The following is a 10,894-nucleotide window of genomic DNA, read 5'->3' as shown; positions in this document are numbered from 1 at the left end:
CTTTAGTATTAAGAAAAGTCTCAAAGCATTGAGAAATATCTCACATCGTTTGGATTGTCCTTTCTCCTCTTAAGTTGTATTCTGAGGTGATGTCTGAAGTGCGGAGCAGAGCTGTTCTCTAGGGAGGGAGCTCTGTTGCTGGCTCAGGCTGGGAATTGGGTTGCTATAACTACCACACACAGATGTGCTGTACATATAAATACAGGCTTTTGTGGGACTTGGTATCCTGACCTTGGTAGTGTCAAGTAAGTAGCCTTAAAGAGTAGGATTCTTAGGTTTGTGTGTGTGTGCGCGCGTGCTTGATGCTGTACCAGTTGTTCTCATATGCTTGAGGATCAGAGAATTGTCCTCTCCATCCTAGGTATAAATGTATGATGGTTCATTTTGTCACGGTTGTATTTCTCTTATAGGAAAGTATTATTGTACTTATGAAGGTCTTAAGATCTTGGCCGGGCAATGGTGGCGCATGCCTTTAATTCCAGGACTTGGGAGGCAGAGGCAGGCAGACGGATTTCTGAGTTCGAGGTCAGCCTGATCTACAGAGTGAGTTCCAGGATAGCCAGGGCTATATAGAGAAACCCTGTTTCAAAAAGCCAAAAAAAAAAAACCCAAAACCAAAAAAACCCAAAATACAGTTGTCAGCAGACGAGAAACAGTAGAGCAATGGCGCAGAGTCGTCCTCTATGCCTACTCTGGAAAGCAGCGTGCCCACGACCAACCATGTGCTTACAGGGTCCATGCAGGATCCCTGGAGCTGTTTCTCCTCCCAACCCACGTGAGACCCCACAGTGTCCCTGATGGTGGCGAGTGGGTCCCGCGGGCTGGTGGGGTGCAGCCGTTGGGACTTGCGATCGCACAAGCCTGTGGGATAAATTTTATCTTTCAACTTATGTTTTTATAGCTATAAACTGCTGTTTATTAATGTATAATTTCATTATACATTTATTTACTTATGCATTCATTTATTTGTACATTTTGAGCCTGGAACTTGGCATGTAGACTGGGCTGGCCTGGAATTCAGAGTTCCTCCTGTCTGTATTTCTGCCTCCAGAGTGTTGGAAAGCAAGGGCGATGGCACTGCACTCAGCCCAGCATTGGTGTACTTTCACAAGCGTTTGAGCTAATTTTAAAATTAGAGCAATGGTCAAACTCTGTAAGAACACTTTCCTTTGTTGTATCGTACAGTTTATGGCCCATAAAGTTGAACTTATGATAAAGATATATGTATTAAAATTAATTTCATTTACAAATAGTTAAATACAAGATTAAGATTCTTCCTTTTCATTACTATAAGTTAACTATGTCAGAGGTGAATATGAAAAGGTACATATGAAAGTTGTGCATGTGTTTTTTACAGAGTGGCATATATACATCTAGAAACAGTTCAGAATCTCACTTCAGTTTTCTATACTGCCAATCACTTGATTGTAAACATAATGTATCTAAGTTTAGGAGTCTCTACCCTAAGAGTTATCGTGAGGAACGTGTTACTCTGTGTGTGAAAGCATCCTTCCTTGTGGCTATAGCAGATTTTCGTTGATTACCTGCCAATATGAAGTAACCATGGTCTTGAAACACTGTAGAGAAGAGCTAGCTGCTTGCCACTCAGTACCAGTGTTCATGAGTTTTAACTTTTGAAGACTGCCTGAGGGCCATTAAGTCACTGGAAGGAGAGGGTATCCAGGAGGCTGCATGGTTGGCACCAGATAGCATACCTGCACAGGGTGGGCTGTAGTGATGGCCCCACTGGCATTTCTGTCAGTGTAGACATTGATTGGCCATGCAGCAGAGTAGTTTAGGAAATGGCATTGGACAGTGATTCAGAATTACAGGGGAGGAGTTAAGAGATGGTTCTGACACGATTAACTTGTCTGTAGAGGAATGGTGCCTTTGACAGGTCTAATGAGACATCAAGAAGAGGTGGGTGAAATGAACACAGGTCATTTTAGGTATATTGAGTCCCAGGTGTTGACAAACATGAGAACCAAGGGTATGAATAGGGCAACTTGGTAACTGGTTCACCTTGAGATAGGTAGAGGGGGGGTTAGGTAAACAGAGAGACAACAAATGGAGAAAGAGGGATGGGTAGAGTTATGTCTGAAGGTAACCGGACAGATTTTGACAGTTTTAAAATCATGTCTTCCTATCCATCATAACTCGTAAGTGCAGAATTACCTCCCAGCCTATCTTAGCAGGCTTGGTAGCATATTGCCAGTGCCAACACAAATGCCAAATTTTCTGGAGCTCATTGAATCTTGTAAATGAGGTAGTATGGATCTCAAAATTTCGATTTATAAATAATAGTTTTCTGCTTTTTCTCTCCTATGAATGTTAATGAATATGTGTCTGTATGGACAGTATGCTTTTATTTCGTCTTGGGTACTATGTGGTATTTGTTGACCTATACTGGGAACCACCACACTGTTCTCCACTGTGGCTGGAGTTGTTCGAATCCATAAGGGCTGTTCAGATGTCCCGTTGCTTCATGTTGTCTCTAGTCCTGTTCTGTCAGACTTTTTATACCAACCATTCTAATAGCTGTGTGATTTGTTTGTTTGCTTTCTGTTGTTGTTGTTTTGTGGTGGTGGTCTGGTTCTGTGTTGGGCTTGTACAGGGTCTTTCACATACTAGAGAAGAGATCCACAAGTGAGCTGTGATGACTGCAGGCTGAGATTTTTCCCATATGCTGTTGGCTGCACCTGTTCCTTCTTTGATGAAATTAGTTCAGGTCTTCTGCTTATTAAAAAAAAAAATTAGATTACTTATTTTGACTTGTAAACATTTTATGTATTCTGGATACAATTCATTTGTTAAACATATTTTAGAAAAAAACATTTTCTCAATCATTGGCCTGCATTTTTCTTAAATAAAAGACAAGGCTTTAAAAAAGTACAATATTTGGGCTGGGGAGATGGCTCAGCAGTTAAGAACACTGATTGTTCTTCCAGAGGTCCTGGGTTCAATTCCCAGAAACCACATGGTGGCTCACAACCATCTGTAATGGGATCTGATGCCTTCTTCTGGTGTGTCTGAGGACAGCTACAGTGCACTCATACATAAAATAATAAATAAATAAATCTTAAAAAATTCAGTACTCTATGAGGGGAGAGAGAGGCAGAGAGAGAGGGAAAGGGAGAGGGAGAGAGGGAAGAGAGGGAGAGGGGAATGAATAAAAGCATGGGAAGTTAAAGGACAACCTCTAGGAATTACTTCTCAACTTCTACCATGTAGGACCCAGGGATTGAACTCAGGTCCTCAGGCTTGGTGGTAAACACCTTTACCTTTAATCTCCAGCCATATCGCTGGCTCTGAACTGTAGGTTTTTAATTTTAATTAAAATTTATTTAAAAAAATCTCATTTGTATTTTTTCTTTGGGTACCCTGTTTATGACATCTTAAACTGGTATCACAAAAGTTTTCTTAGGCTTTTTTTTTTCCCTAGAAATTTAGTATTATCAATTTTTCCATTAATGTCTAAGATCCATTTTGAGTTAATTTTTCTGAGTGGTTTGAAGCTTTTTATTTTTACATGTGGAAGTCAATGGTTTTAGGAAGATTCCTCAAAAGAATATTTATAATCCTTTCAGGTGTATATGTATGTGCAGGTGTGCGCTGTCTAGAGTGCATGTGAACATCGAAGGACAACTTCGTGAAGTTTGTGTGAGTTCTAAGCGTAGAACTCAAGTCGCCCTCTTGCCTGTACCAAAAGAATTTCTTTTTAATGAATTACCTTCATATGCTTTTAAAATCCTACTGAATTAATTGTTAAACATTTACATAAAATATTTAACTAAAAAACAACAATAAAAAACCCATTTATCCCTCCATATGTTTGTCTGCCTATGTGTAACCTAATGATACATTTGTTATAAATACCTATTTTGTTCTTTGTTAGAATCATTTTGTAGCTTCGTCTTCCCATATAGATTTAAGATTAGGTTATTGGTATTGAGAATGCTGGTTCTGATCTGACTGGATTGTCTGGACTGAAGTCAAACACGAGCTTTGTCCATGAGCATAGAGTACCTTTTTATTTCAGAAAATTTCCTTTCAAATATAGGTCATGCGTATCTCCTATTAGTCTTAATCCTAAACCTTTTGATAGTAAATCACAAGATTTTACCACTTCCGTCCATAAGAGAGATTCTGAAACAGATCAAACAATGCCAACAGTGTTGCTTTGGGTAGAAAGGGAAGCAGCAGTCACTTACTCATATCACAAGTGTGATTCATGAGGAAAACCCTCATTTCCCTCCGCTGAGTTAAACAGGTTGGCATTTTATTACTTGTGAACTTTGTAGTAAACTATACATACGTATGTGCAAATGTTCTTTTCCTTGTTTCAAACAGGTTTTGTTAGTCCTGTCTCACAAAGGCACACCAGCATTTTACCTCAGGAAGTGTGCTGTATTTGATAGATGGCCAGGATTTGATGCCATTCATGTAAATGTGCTTCAAGACTGAAGTGTTTTTTTTAATCAAACTTACTCATTCACCAATTCATTATATAGTTCTTAATGTATTTTTGTTGTTGTTGCTTCTGTGAATGTTATAGAAATTAGGTTGTGTGTGGATAGATATTAGAGCTGAGCTGACTTCTCTGTCTGACTGGATGTGCTCACCTTTGCACAGTGAAATGGTGAAGATTAAAAAGCCATTTTGGTCACAGCATGTGTCTCTGAGCTGAAGGGAGAGTCTGCCCTGGACCATAACTTTTAAAGAACCAGTTGGCTGACATCTGTGCCAAAGCACAGTGATCAGCAGAGACCTGTTTGTGCCGCTTTGTAGACGGATAGCAGCAGATCAATTTAGCTGAGCTGTCTGTTGCAGGCCGGTCACGAGGACATAGACACTCCCAAAGTGTAGCTAGCCCTCACACCACTGTCCCAGGCTGGTTTGGGTTGTGGCAAGAGAAAAAAAATTGCTCTGTGTAGCCCGATACATCTGAGGTAAGAACACCTTTATAGCCGGAAGGGGGAAAGCAAGAGTCGTACATCCTCCAGCCTCGCCCATCTGTGGTGATGTAAATGTATGCTAGTCTTTCCCGAACTAATCCCTCAGGCCGGTATACAATTCAGCTCTTTTGGTGGAGAGCCACCAGCTCTTAGCACTGCTTTAGTACTTGTTAATAACAAAAATTGCAGCTGCAGCGCATGTGAACATTTGACCTTGAAGCCTCACAGGAGAACAGACATTGCCGATTTCTACTTGTCCTTGAGTTACAAGAGTAGATAATGAATTAATAGAAATTGATGAAGAGTATCTGTCAGGCAGCTGCTGAGGTCATGAGACTGGTATGCGGAAAGAGTGCCCATACAACATGCGTAATACATAATGCAGCCCAGAGAGGTGGGTGGGTCATGGAAGCAGGAAGCGAGCCTCAGAAGGAATGTTGGCTCTGCTAGAGCCACAAGCCTGGAGCGCATAGGCTCGCCAGCAGCTAACAGGGAAATGGGAGCACTTGCCGCTGCAGAGACGTAGCCATAGACGGTGGCAGCACTGTTGCTGTATTGGGGCTTCAAAGACATTGAAGACAGTGCAGGTTGGATTTTTAGACATTAAAATGTTCACACTACAAATATTAAATGCTTAATACTTCTTAAGTGGAGGAGTTGAACAGGGGGTGGGAGAGTAGGGGGAGCACAGTGAAGAGCCTGCCCTTGTTATTTTTGTATGTGCTACATTTGTAAGTAAAGGTTCAGCGCTGGGCTTCCCTGTGCAGAGGAGCAGCGCTCTGCCATTGAGTGCTTGCTGGTGGTGGAGCATTTCTAAAGTAGCTGTGGAAGGTGTCTAGAGATGATAAAATGTGTGTGTAGTTTCCAAATACTTAGGGAATCGTAGCCACTTAGTCCACTCTCTTGACATAGTGTGTAATACACACACAGACACACACAGACACATACACGTAGACATACACACACAGACACATACACACAGACACACACACACACACATTTTAATTTACATGATGTATGATTTTATTTTTAAGTGCCTGCTAATTTTTGAGTGAAGGTAAAACATTAAAAAAAAAGATGCAGTGTATTTTTATGGCAAGTTTTCCAGTGTGCTTTCCTGAGTTTTCTCTTTGACTTTGAGAATGAAATTCAAGGCTTCAGCACTTGCTCTGGACCTTCCCACTTGCCACCATGCTTTTGATAGACAATGAGATGTAACTTTCTTTGAAGCCATCTATACATAAATTGATTTTGGTTTAGGAACATCAGTTGGTTATTTACATTTTAGTTAGTTACCTAGGTTTATTTATAAGGAGATTAAAATTCAGTAACTACCACTTTGTAGGAATGAAGAGATGAAAAATAGGCTCTCTTCTAGTTTGACATTTTAGATACATTTGGATTGCCTGTCAGTCTCTCAGATTCACTGCTGTGCTCTGATCTTCTGGTCATCTTCCCTGACATGAGTACGTTTACATTCCGATGTAGAGAACTTGCATTCCGCCAGGCAGTTCTGACGCACACAAGAATGCGGAGGCCCATACGCAGGGCAAGGTTGGGGACACAGATAGAGGGGGCTTCTGTGCCCAGCTGCTGCCTTTCCCTGGACACTCACACTAGTAAAACATGCTCTTGAATCAAATTGGGAGGAAACATGCTGACAGAAACGTAGGCTCTACCGGCCTTCCAACGTCTGCTGCCGATTAGTTACCTATGGGAGTTTACATAAACTAGGTAAGTTGCTTTTCTCAGATTCGTGCTTTCTGGTTATGAATTTGAGGGACTCTATCTAGCAGGCTATTACAGACTATAGACTATTACAGTGAATTTTGGATTATGTAATGTCATGCTATTTGCACCTGTTTAAAAACATTTTCTTTATTTTGATTTGATGAACTGAATTAATTCATAATTCTTAATTTTTAAATTGTTCTGTGCAAAATCTTCAAGTGGGATGAAACTGTGGTGTGTGGTGTGCTGTGTGGTGTGCGGTGTGCTGTGTGGTGTGCTGTGTGGTGTGCGGTGTGCTGTGTGGTGTGCTGTGTGGTGTGTGGTGTGCTGTGTGGTGTGCGGTGTGCTGTGTGGTGTGCGGTGTGCTGTGTGGTGTGCGGTGTGCTGTGTGGTGTGCTGTGTGCTGTGTGGTGTGCTGTGTGCTGTGTGGTGTGCTGTGCTGCTGATGGCTGACAACAGGGCTTACATGTTGTTCTTTTCATAAGGCTGAGAGAGCTAACAGTTGACAGATGTGGACCTGTGTAACTTAGCTGTCATTTTGTGGCTGTTTAATATTAAAGATTGTAAGGATGTTCTGGAATTATATTGAAGTTGAAGCACTGAAATCAAAGTTGTACAATGTGTTTATACAGAACAACTTCTTTAGGAACACTCATACCATACTTTCCCACCCTGGCATCCCTCTTCAACTTCATAGCTGCCTGTCAGAAGCCAGTGTCTAGGATGGAAAAGGACCAATAGGGTTCTGAATGTTATAGCCAAGACTTACCAGGAATGTTGGCAAGTGGACATACACACACACACACACACACACACACCTTGATTTTTGTTTTACACGCAGGTACACACCAAAACTGAAACTACTCTAAAGACTGGGATAACTTTTAAAAGTGTTTTAATTCAAATGTAAACAAAACAAACCTATATCTTTGAAAGTTCAATGCGGCCACAGTTATCCTATCTGTAGGTTGCATTCCTGGCAGGAGCTGCCTGAGGGCACTTGGTCTGTATGGATTTGACATTCAAATCTTTGGGTATTTTCATCTGACCTAAGTCTCTTATTGCACTATGTGATTTTGCTGAATTTGAATTGCTCTGTGAATTACAAATGCTGAGTGGTCTTTTCTCACTCTGCTAGTTGGTAAGTGGGCCTGGCCATTGAGAGCTGCCTCTCACTGAAGGCCAGTGTGGACTGCCATTGGGTTGGAGCTGTTTGAATACTCATCTTCCACCGACTGTAAACTACCGAAGAAAGAGTGGCTGTGTTTTGTAAAAAATTTTTTTTTGTAAATTCTTATGTTAACTAAAGGGCTTATGTTGATAATACTGATTTGTGTTACCTGTCCAGTGAACACATTAAGAGGAGTGGGCAGCAAAACACTTTATATGTAAGAAATAATAGGGAAGAGTCTTATTATTGTCCCATGGACAAAAGGAAAACTGTGGTTATGTTGAGTTAAAGAAAACATAGGTATACTTGACTGCTCAGGATACTCAATGAGCGTCCGTTGCATGTGTGCCTTCCCCATGTCTTCCCACGTACATTCACAGCTGCTGTCACTTCAGCATTATGTATGTGACGGATGGGAAGAGGTTGCTGCAGTGCTTCTCAATGAAGTGGTCCAGCCTCAAGCAACCGGCCGTTTTGGTGTGGGGCCTGGGGGGCTCTCTAACTGTGGCCAGGCGTGAAGTGCTAGGCAAGCACTCTGCCATCTAGTTGTTTGCTTTGACTTCCAGCTTTTTCTTACTTCTGAGTCTTTGTAAAGAAACCAAAAGCTACTACAAGAAACAGAAACTAGCTGTGGGGCTCGCCCTTCTATCTTCCCTTCCTCCTCGGTGGCCTCTCGGCTTTCTTCCTCTGTGAAGTTGCCTATTCTAGCTAATTCCTTTGAGTGGAGTTTTTGTGACTGGCTTGTTGCCCTCCGTGTGATATTTTTAAGCTTCGTCCATTTTGTATCATTTGTCAGTTCTTCAGTCCTTCTCATGTCTGAACAGTCTTCTGTTTGTGAGCTGCATATGGTGTCACGCAATTGTATGCCCAGCACTTGGGACGCTTGAGGCAGGAGCCTCAAGCTTTGAAGCTAGCCTGGGCTGTAGAGCCAGACTATCATCACTAACATGAAATCTATTTTATGTGTACATAATGCTGTTTGTTTGGTTAGTAGAGTTGTTTCCACATGTGGCCATTGTGAATTATATTGTGCTAAGCTCTGCTGTACAGAGAGTGGAGTCCTGGCACTTGCCTAGCGCTAGGGCTATGGGCACCACTGTACTAGCCTCATGATTTTATAAGGTAGTTTCTAGGAATTCTAATTCAGATCCTTATGCTTCCAGCTGGGATGGAACCGACTGACCCTTCTCCCCAGTTCTGTTGGCTGTTTGATAAAAAGACAAATGCCCTGCTTACATTTATTCCAAGGGTGCTAGCCTCTCTCCTCCAGCCTATTTGAGAAACTAACGAGCTGGAGAACTGTTTTCCCTATCGACAACTTTGTGATGTCTACAGCATGTGAGTCTTGTGGCTGCAGTTTATCAGTTCACCTGCAGCTACCATGTCCAGACTCTCCTGGGAATATATTATACAGTGCGACCTTTGCATGTTAATTCAACTCAAAGTCATGCAGTTCTAGAAGCTAAGCCCTAGTTGGTAACAGGATTTGCAATGTAGAATAGGATGTGGGGAGTTGGCACAGGCACTGTTCATATCAGCAACACTGTGAAGTTTGCTAGTGTTGAAGTTGGGGATTCACCTTTTCTTGCTGAAGTTTGTGAACAACCCAGTGGCAGCAGGTTTTGACTTACTTTATCAAGTATTGTAGGACCATTGTATGCATTACAGATACGTATGATTTTCTTACTGTGCCAGTCCACATTTTCAAAAGAAGCAGTCATGTTTATAAAATTGTCCAGGTCTGAAATGGAATGAAATATGACAACTGAGTCTTCCAGTTGTGGTTTGGCTTGCTTATTTATTTCGTGGTGTTGGCAGCTGGACCTGGGAGGTACTCTTGCTAATTGCACATACCACAGTGAGCCGCACAGCACCCCCTTGCCTTCATTTTTAGATTTTGATGTTATGTTACTTAGTAACAAAACTTAATTATACAATATAATTTTTTTTAGTCATATAATAGAATTAAATTATTTTTTAAGTTGTTGAATACCATGGTGTCCTGAGGCTGATGACTGGAGTCACTTTCTTCTTTGAGACTGTCTCTTTGTTAGTCCTAGAACTCTTACACTATGGCTAGTCTCACTAGCCAGCTCACTCCAGGGATCCTCTGACCTTCCTTTCACCACAACAGCCATGCAGGGTTGCATTGCATTCTGGAATCTGAACTCTAGTCTTATTGCTTGTATGGCAGCACCTTTAACCACGAAGTCATTTTTCTACCTCACTGGCAGAATTTTTCTACTTTATAAGACATGCTACAGTATGTATGTTTGAATATGTTAGAATGTATGTCTGATTGAAAGTATTTTTCAATGGATTCTGGATTTGATCTTCATAAAACAAGTTTTGATCCCCGAAGAATGTAATTGATGAGTCTGCTCTGACTGATGACCCCTCATGTAAATGAATAAATTGACAGAGGGACCTCTTGATTTTCATAGCTTGGTTCCTAGTATGTGAAACATTGTATGTCATAATAGAAGGGCCCTATAAAAGGAAGGAGAATTTCCGTAGAAGTTGCCCAGAATGCCTAATTAACTTGAAGTTGGGGAAAAGTGTTCAATTAAAATTTGTTATTGGAAATGTGTTTTTTCCTTAAAAAAGGAGTTTAAAGTATAATATGTGGAGTATGGACTTTCATTGTGTCATAAAGAAGAAAAGATGTTTATTATTTGCACAAAAATGGAGAATTGGAGAATATCATGTTAAATGAAATTAACAAGTCACAGAAAGACAAATGTCACATATTTTCTCTCAGATGCAGCCTCTATATTAAAAGCACAGAACACAGAAAGCAAGAGGGAGATGAGAGGAAGCAGGTCAGGGAATGGGAAGGACCAAGGCAAATAGGATGCACAGGTAAAGCACACACATATGTGCGTAGGTATTACAGTGAGCACAGGTAAAGAGCACACACATATGTGCATAGGTATTACAGTGAGCACAGGTAAAGAGCACACAGATGCGTGCATAGGTATTACAGTGAGCACAGGTAAAGAGCACACACGTATGTGCATAGGTATTACAGTGAGCA

General features: G+C 41.2%; 1 protein-coding gene across 5 annotated transcripts in view; it reads left to right on the top strand.

Moving 5' to 3' along the window:
- The window catches only part of Rapgef2 (Rap guanine nucleotide exchange factor 2), a 228,872-nt gene that overhangs the window by 95,590 nt on the left and 122,388 nt on the right, over positions 1–10,894 (top strand). Inside the window, exons 1-2 of one of the 5 annotated variants that reach the window (XM_031374124.1) lie at positions 4,518–5,542; positions 6,444–6,689. The exons of 3 other annotated variants lie outside the window; for them this stretch is intronic. The gene's annotated coding sequence lies outside the window, so the exon portion shown is untranslated. Of the gene's footprint in view, positions 1–4,517; positions 5,543–6,443; positions 6,690–10,894 lie in introns of those variants that run through there. One more of the 5 variants, XM_031374125.1, reaches the window with a different exon arrangement.

The sequence above is a fragment of the Mastomys coucha genome, unplaced genomic scaffold (genome assembly GCF_008632895.1).
Source record: "Mastomys coucha isolate ucsf_1 unplaced genomic scaffold, UCSF_Mcou_1 pScaffold16, whole genome shotgun sequence".
Classification (NCBI taxonomy): Eukaryota; Metazoa; Chordata; class Mammalia; order Rodentia; family Muridae; genus Mastomys; species Mastomys coucha.
Note: the sequence above shows the minus strand (reverse complement) of the source record. Positions and strands in the feature narration are given on the sequence as shown.